Below are 7,849 nucleotides of genomic sequence, written 5' to 3' on the forward strand. Positions count from 1 at the left end.
GAGGCATTTTTGCAACGCCAATGTATCATGACATGGGACAAATGTGGAGGCTCACGCTTCACACATTATACTGCACATGTTGCACCTAACTACAAAACCATATTCTTTGCGGAACGGGGAAATCGTACACATCCATACATGTTAGAGCCCATACCGTTATCTGCCATTAGAACCATTGCTTCCATGCGACTTAGCTCACATGCATTGCAATATGAAACAGGGCATTGGGGTACAAGTGATGAGAGTGGTCGGCTATGCACACTTTGCCCTAAACAAGTTCGTGAGTCTGAGTATCACACTTTGATACAATGCTCTACCTTTGATCATATTTGACCATGCTTTCCACATCTCTTCGATCGAGCCCAATCTTTGCATGAATTCCTCTCACAACCACAATGTGCACTCTCGATTGTAACATTCATTGGTAAAGTTCTTGAACATCGAGAGTCACTACTCACTTTCACACGTATCACGTGAAATGTAATATTTTTGGTCTCATAGGTCATATTTGACCTCCAAAGACGATAATATAATATAATCTATCTATCTATCTATCTATCTATCTCTCTTCCTCTCCCTCTCCCTCTCTCTCTCTCTTATCATGGTCATTACCATTTTCCTTTAGTTAGTTTTTAGGGGCTGCGTTCGGGCTCATCTCTTTCTCTCTCTCTCCATCTTTATTTTTCTCTCTAATTGTTAGTTTGCCAGAGTGGTTAAAGGGAGTGGCTTAAGATCGCTTGCATTCAACTGTGCATGTGGGTTCGAACTGCACAATCAATGTCATCATCCATCTATGTAGTTATCTCTCTTATCATGGACATTACTATTTTGCTTTAGTTAGTTTTTCGAGGCTGACCTTGTTTGTAAACGTTTAGCCTCATCTCTCTCTCTCCCTTTTTCTTTCTCCAATAGTTTCTTTGCGTGAGTGGTTAAGTGGAGCAACTTAAGATAGCTTGTATTCAAGTGTGTGTCGGTTCTAACCCCACAACCAACATTATCATCTATCTATGCAGTTATCTTTCACTCTCTCTTTTCTTATGGTCATTACCATTTTTCCTTTATTTAGTTTCTAGATACCGACCTTTTTTGTAAAGGTTCGGGCTCGTCTCTTCTTCCTTGTCTGTTTCTTTCTCGAATAGCTAGCTTGCCTTATTGGTTAAGCCCAACTTAAGATCGTCCGCACTCAAGTGTGTGACTTCCAACATCACAACCAACATCGTCATCCATCTATTTCTTTGTCTTTGTCTTTCTCTCTCTCTCTCTCTCTCTCTCTCTCTCTCTCTCTCTCTCTCTCTCTCTCTCTCTCTTTTATCCTGCACATTCCCATTTTCCTTCACCTAGTTTTTAAGAGCGGACAATTTTTTTTTAAGTTCGGGCTCATCTCTCTCTCTCTCCCTCTCCCTCTCGCACTTTGTTATTTTTTTGGAATTGTTGGTTTGCAGGAGTAGTTAAGGGGAGCGACTTAAGATCTCTACCATTCAAGTGCGCATGGGTTCGAACCCCACACCAAACATCATCATCTAGCTATCTAAGAGTTATCTTTCTCTCTCTCTCTTTTCTTGTGGTCATTACCATTTTTCCTTTATTCTCTTTTCTTGTGGTTCGGTTAGGTTTCAACTTTTCCCTAAACGGTTTTCGTTTAAATAGTTTAGTTTACCTTTTCTTAAATGGTTTGCTTTAATGGCTTGAAAGTCCATAAACAGTTTGGTTTGGTTTTTGCTTTATATAAATGGTTCGGTTCAATTCAGTTTGGTTTCAAGGCAAAGAAATAGAATTGAACCGAAACTGAACCGGGCCCATTGTTATTAGTGGTTAAGGGCGACTTAAGATGGCCTGCACTCAAGTGTGTGTAGCTTAGAACCCCACAACCAACATAGGCATCAGTCTATTTCTCTCTCTCTCTCTCCTATCGTGGACATTACTATTTTGCTTTAGTTAGTTTTTAGGGTCTTACCTTTTTCGTAAACTTTCAACCTCATCTCTCTCTCTCTCTCTCTTACGCTCTTTGGTTTTTTTCTTTAGTGGTTGGTTTGCCCGAGTGGTTAAGGGGAGTGACTTAAGATTGCTTGCATTCAAGTGCGCGTGGGTTCGAACCCCACGACCAACATCATCATCCATCTATTTGGTTATCTTTCTCTCTCTCTTTTCTCATGGTCATTACCATTTTTCCTTTATTTAATTTCTATATACCGACCTTTTTTATTAAGGTTTGGCTTATCTCTCTATTGAATAGCTAGTTTGCCTTAGTGGTTAGCAATGGGCCCAGTTTCGGCTCAAACCAAACCGAACCGTTTAGCCATGGTTTGAAAGTTTATAAGTTCCAAAATAAGTAAATTGTTTGGTTTGGTTTTAATTATTAATCAACGGTTCTAAGAGTTATCTTTCTCTCTCTCTCTTTTCTTGTGGTCATTACCATTTTTCCTTTATTCTCTTTTCTCGTGGTTCGGTTAGGTTTCAACTTTTCCCTAAACGGTTTTGGTTTAAAGTGTTTGCTTTGTCTTTTCTTAAATGGTTTGGTATAATGGCTTGAAAGTTCATAAACGGTTTGGTTTGGTTTTTGTTTTATATAAATGGTTTGGTTCAATTTAGTTTGGTTTCAAGGAAAACAAAGCCAACCGAACCAAAAGCGAACTGGGCCCATTGCTATTAAGTGGTTAAGGGCGACTTAAGATGGCCTGCAGTCAAGTGTGTGTGGCTTCGAACCCCACAACCAACATCGTCATCGATCCATTTCTCTCTCTCTCTCTCTCTCTCTCTCTCTCTCTCTCTCTCTCTCTCTCTCAAGCTCTTGGGTTTTTTCTTTAATGGTTGGTTTGCCTGAGTGGTTAAGGGGAGCGACTTAAGATAGCTTGCCAACCAATATCATCATCAATCTATGTAGTTATCTTTCTCTCTCTCTTTTCTCATGGTCATTACCGTTTTTCCTTTATTTAGTTTCGAGATACCAACCTTTTTTGTAAAGGTTCGGGCTCATCTCTCTCTCGTTTTCTATTTCTTTCTTAAATAGCTAGCTTGCCTTAGTGGTTAAGCTCGATTTAAGATCGTCCGCACTCGAGTGTGTGTGGCCTTGAACCCCATAACCCCATGGGCCAAATTTGGCCTTAGAAGACTTTAATATATCTTTCTTTATTTCTCTCTCTCTCTCTCTTTTATAATGCACATTTCCATTTTCCTTTACCTAGGTTTTAGGAGTGGACCTTGTTTTTGAAAGTTCGGGCTCATCTGTCTCCCTCTCCCTCTTTGTTTTTTTTTCGAACCCCACAACCAACATCATCATCCATCTATGTAGTTATCTTTCTCTCTCTCTTTTCTCAAGTTCATTGCCATTTTTATTTTATTTAGTTTCCAAATACCAACCTTTTTCATAAAGGTTCAGGCTCATCTCTATCTCCTTTTCTGTTTCTATCTCAAATAGCTAGCTTGCCTTAGTTGTTAAGTGCTACTTAAGATCGCCTGCACTAAAGTCTGTGTCGCATCCAACCCCACAACTAACATTGTCATCCATCTATTTCTCTCTCTCTCTCTCTCTCTCTCTCTCTCTTTTCGTGGACAATACTATTTTGTTGTAGTTAATTTTTATGGGCTGAGCTTCTTTATAAACGTTCATGCTCATCTATCTCTCTCTCGCTCTTTGTATTTTTTTGCAATGGTTGGTTTGCCTGAGTGGTTAAGGGGAGCGACTTAAGATCGCTTGCATTCAAGTGCGCGTGGGTTCAAACCCCACAACCAACATCATCTATCTATTTATCTTTCTCTCAGTCTTTTCTCATGGTCATTACCATTTTTCCTTTATTTAGCTTCTAGATACCGGCCTTTTTTATAAAGGTTCGTCTCATATCTGTCTCTGGCCCTCTCTATTCCAATTTTTTATTAGCTAGTTTGCCTCAGTGGTTAAGGGCGACGTAAGATGGCATGCACACAAGTGAGTGTGGTGTCAGACCCCACAACCAACATTGTCATCGATATATTTCTCTCTCTCTCTCTCTCTCTCTCTCTCTCTCTCTCTCTCTCTCTCTCTCTCTCTCTATACAAAGCGGTGGATCGTACTAGAAATTAGTTGGGTATACCTCAAAGGTATGCAATGCTTTGTGAGTGAAGATCGTACTATCTCACAACAAAATGCTTGTCATAAAGCATATGAAGAAAGATTGAAAAATAGGGTTAAGGATGTGCCTAAAGATGAAAATGTTGGGAAATAGGGACATGTGACCTATGAGACTAACCCACTCCTTTTACAACTATGCTTTTGGAATTGCAATGGATACTCATGGAATGAGGGATTTGGCATAGAGGAGTTCACCGATGACTCGGATATCACACTTCTTGTTGAAACATGGGAGCATGATACTCAAAGGGTTCAAGGTTTAGGAAACTATAATGTACAATCTTTGATATGAAAGAAAAATCCAAGACAAAGAAGAGGACAAGGAGGGGTGGCATGTTTGATTAAGAAGGTAATAGAGAAATATGTGTCAATCATAAAAAACGATAAACATAAATGCTACATATGGCTCAAAATAGAAACACCTCATGATTTGCCCACTTTTGTAGTTGGATGTTACATTCCACATCAAGATGCTAACTTTTATGCTTGTTTGGATAAAGATCAACCTTTTGCCAATTTCGAAGATGAAATTGCTTATTTCAAATCCAAAGGGGAAGTTATTGTCTTTGGTGACATGAATGCTCGTACAAGAAGTTTCCAACTTGATTCACAAGAATCTTTCATGCCACATATCTCAAGGATGCAATATGTGTTACCCAGCCGGCAAGAGGGCTAGAAGATGTCCAAACCAGAGTGTGAAAAGGGGAATTGTTATATGGGAATCTGTTGTAATTACTAGTCTTAATATATTAATATATGAGAAAATGTGGACGGACGGACCGGAATCGGTATGCCGATCTGGATCCAGACCGATCCCGAATAGGTGCCGGTTGGCACTGTTTTGTACTTCGCACCGGTGACCTATATAAAGGCCCGGTTACAATGTAGTCATTAACGGAGAGTAATATAAACCTTTTGTTTAATCATTGAGTATTGTTCATCGTTCTGTGCTTATTGTATATCTTACGCGTGTTAATGAAGTATTACTAAGTAACCGATTAAGGTCCAATTAAACGTTGTGTAGTAAGTTATCTCACCGTAACACCCTTTGGTGAAGTGTCTTAAGTGGACACCTTGTGTTAGGCTGTTGTCCGGCCCTAAGGATTAACAATATGTACATACATATGCACATACATAGAACATACACACAAGCATGTAACACATACCCTACATACTCACATGCAATACACACAATATATACAATACAATATGTACATACACACACATGGCATGCATACAATATACAATACAATTATACAATATGTACATACATACATACACACAACACATACATATATACACATGTACGTACATACATACACACAACACATATATATACACATGCAAATATATACAACATACACACACACACATATATATACAAGATACATACACACATGCCATACATATAATATATACAATACATACATATGCACATGTATAGAACACACACACGTATCACACACTTACATATGCACATGCCATACATACAATAAATACAATACATACATATGCACATATATAGAAGATACTTACATATGCACATGCCATACATACAATAAATACAATACATACATATGCACATATATAGAAGATACTTACATATGCACATGCCACACATACAATAAATACAATACATACATATGCACATATATAGAACATACTTACATATGCCCATGCCATACATATAGCACATACAATAAATACAATACATACATATCCACATATATAGAACATACACACATATCACATACTTACATATGCAGATGCCACACATATAGCACATACAATACATACATATGCACATATATAGAACATACACACATATCACATACTTACATATGCAGAGGCCACACATATAGCAGATACAATGCATACATATGCACATATATAGAACACACATATCACAGAAAAGAAGAAAGGAGGGGGGGGGAGAGAGAGATCACGGAAGAGAGAGAGAGAGAGAGAGAGAGAGAGAGAGAAGTTGGAGGGTGATGGATCCTGCAACGGCCTCACCGCCATGGAAGGTGCCATGGATCCTGCCACTACAGCCATAGCCCTGATGCTCATGGACCAAGCAGTGCAAGAAGAAGAAGAGATCAAAGCACCTCCACGGCCCGCCGCCATCTCCTCCACTTGCAATCATCCAGCTCATCCTCCTCCTCCAGTGGCCGTGCCAAGGTGGCCCGCCTTGAAGCAACCCTGGAGGCCAAGGTCGTCCAACTCATTGTTTCTGAAGAGTTCAAAACCCTACTTCAACCTAACCCCATCACTGGCCACCATGTATGTGTCTCATTCCATGATGATGCCTCCACGGGGCAACGCGTGTGGGAGTGGCATAGCCACATCCTTTCCCTGCATGATGATTACCATGACCATGAAGATGCTTCATATTCCCCTGAGCATGTCTATGGAAACTTCTTTCAGCCTTTGTCATAGGCATGCACAGCCAACAAGATGAAGAAGATAAATGATAGCAACAGGATAGGATAGATCGGAATGTCGTTCCTGATAGTTCAGCATCACAATGTCGGCCTCCCCTTCTTCTGAAATGGCATGCAATGGGGAATCATAAACCTTAGATAGCATGTGTTGCTGCTATGTGGTACCTAATCAAAACAAGTTCAATATATATTGCTCTGTGTTGAGGCAATCAAGGGAGAATGGGCTATGTTATGAGACTTGTCTTGCTTTCTAGTAAGAAATTATGTATGTCTTGGATTTCTGTGAGTAACTCTATAATTTGATGAGAGAGAGAGAGAGAGAGAGAAATTTGACATAGACACACACAGAGACTCGCTCAGGCACACACAAATGGAGCAACGTTGTTGATGGGTGCTTACAAATATGAGGGGGAGCTATGTAGGAACTGTTTATAAATATGAGGAGGAGCTATGGAAGAAGAAACAGTTCGATGTCATGTGATTCCTTCTTCACGTTCGTCGTTGGGAGTATAGGCAACTTCTTGGAATGGTTCGCATCACTCGCCCTACCCGGCCAAACAAAGCTCATCGTCTCGGTTACAAGACAAAACAGGGCTATGTCGTCTTACCGTGTTCGTGTGAGGAGAGGACATAAGAGGGATTTATCCAAAGGTATTGTTTATGGTAAACCAAAGAACTAGGGTATTACACAATTGAAATTCCGACGTACTTTGCACTCTGTTGCGGAGGAGAGAGCTGGATGAAAGCTTGGAGGTTTACATGTATTGAACTCATACTAGATTAATCAGGATTCAACATACACATATTTTGAGATTATTCTTGTGAATCCGGCTCATACTCTCATTTGGAAGGATCCTAGTATCAATTGGTTGTGCAATCGTGTGCACAAACACCGTGAATTGAGAGGTTTTACTTCTACTGGTAAGAAGTACTGTGGACTTTGAGGGAAAGGTCACAACAACTGTAAGTGCAAGCCTTCAATTCATGCTACATGGAAGCGCAACAATACGACGTCCCTCCGCCGAATCATTGATGAAGTTAGTGTGTTTGTGCTCAGAATGATCTAGATAATGATTTTATTCTCTTGAGAATTGAATGGATTTCCTTGTTTTTGGTCTTAGTTTCAATTGTTACCTTGGTAATTTTGTTAATCAATGATGATGAGTTTTGGAGAGAGAGAGAGACCTTATTTTCTGTCTATTCTGACGATATGATGGGTTAATCACACACTTTACTAGTGTTAATGATGGCAGTTGTGGAATTCGCAATTGGGCTGGCCATTCCGGTGGTAACTTCTAGA

The 7,849-nt window shown here is 39.7% G+C and overlaps 2 non-coding genes and 1 pseudogene across 2 annotated transcripts; all 3 read left to right on the plus strand.

Annotated features, from left to right (window-relative positions):
- The first annotated feature begins 2,024 nt into the window (after positions 1-2,024).
- Positions 2,025-2,107, plus strand: TRNAL-UAA (transfer RNA leucine (anticodon UAA)). Its single transcript has one exon. It is a non-coding gene; the product is annotated as a tRNA-Leu (tRNA).
- A 1,542-nt stretch (positions 2,108-3,649) lies between these two features.
- TRNAL-UAA (transfer RNA leucine (anticodon UAA)) lies at positions 3,650-3,732 on the plus strand. The gene has a single exon. It is a non-coding gene; the product is annotated as a tRNA-Leu (tRNA).
- Positions 3,733-6,952: 3,220 nt separating this feature from the next.
- Positions 6,953-7,616, plus strand: LOC147858993 (large ribosomal subunit protein eL15z pseudogene; annotated as a pseudogene).
- The last annotated feature ends 233 nt before the right edge of the window (positions 7,617-7,849 follow it).

The sequence above is a fragment of the Azolla caroliniana genome, unplaced genomic scaffold (assembly GCF_043228905.1).
Source record: "Azolla caroliniana isolate FFs.n. ecotype wild unplaced genomic scaffold, voAzoCaro1.0.p SCAF_10, whole genome shotgun sequence".
Taxonomy (NCBI): domain Eukaryota; kingdom Viridiplantae; phylum Streptophyta; class Polypodiopsida; order Salviniales; family Salviniaceae; genus Azolla; species Azolla caroliniana.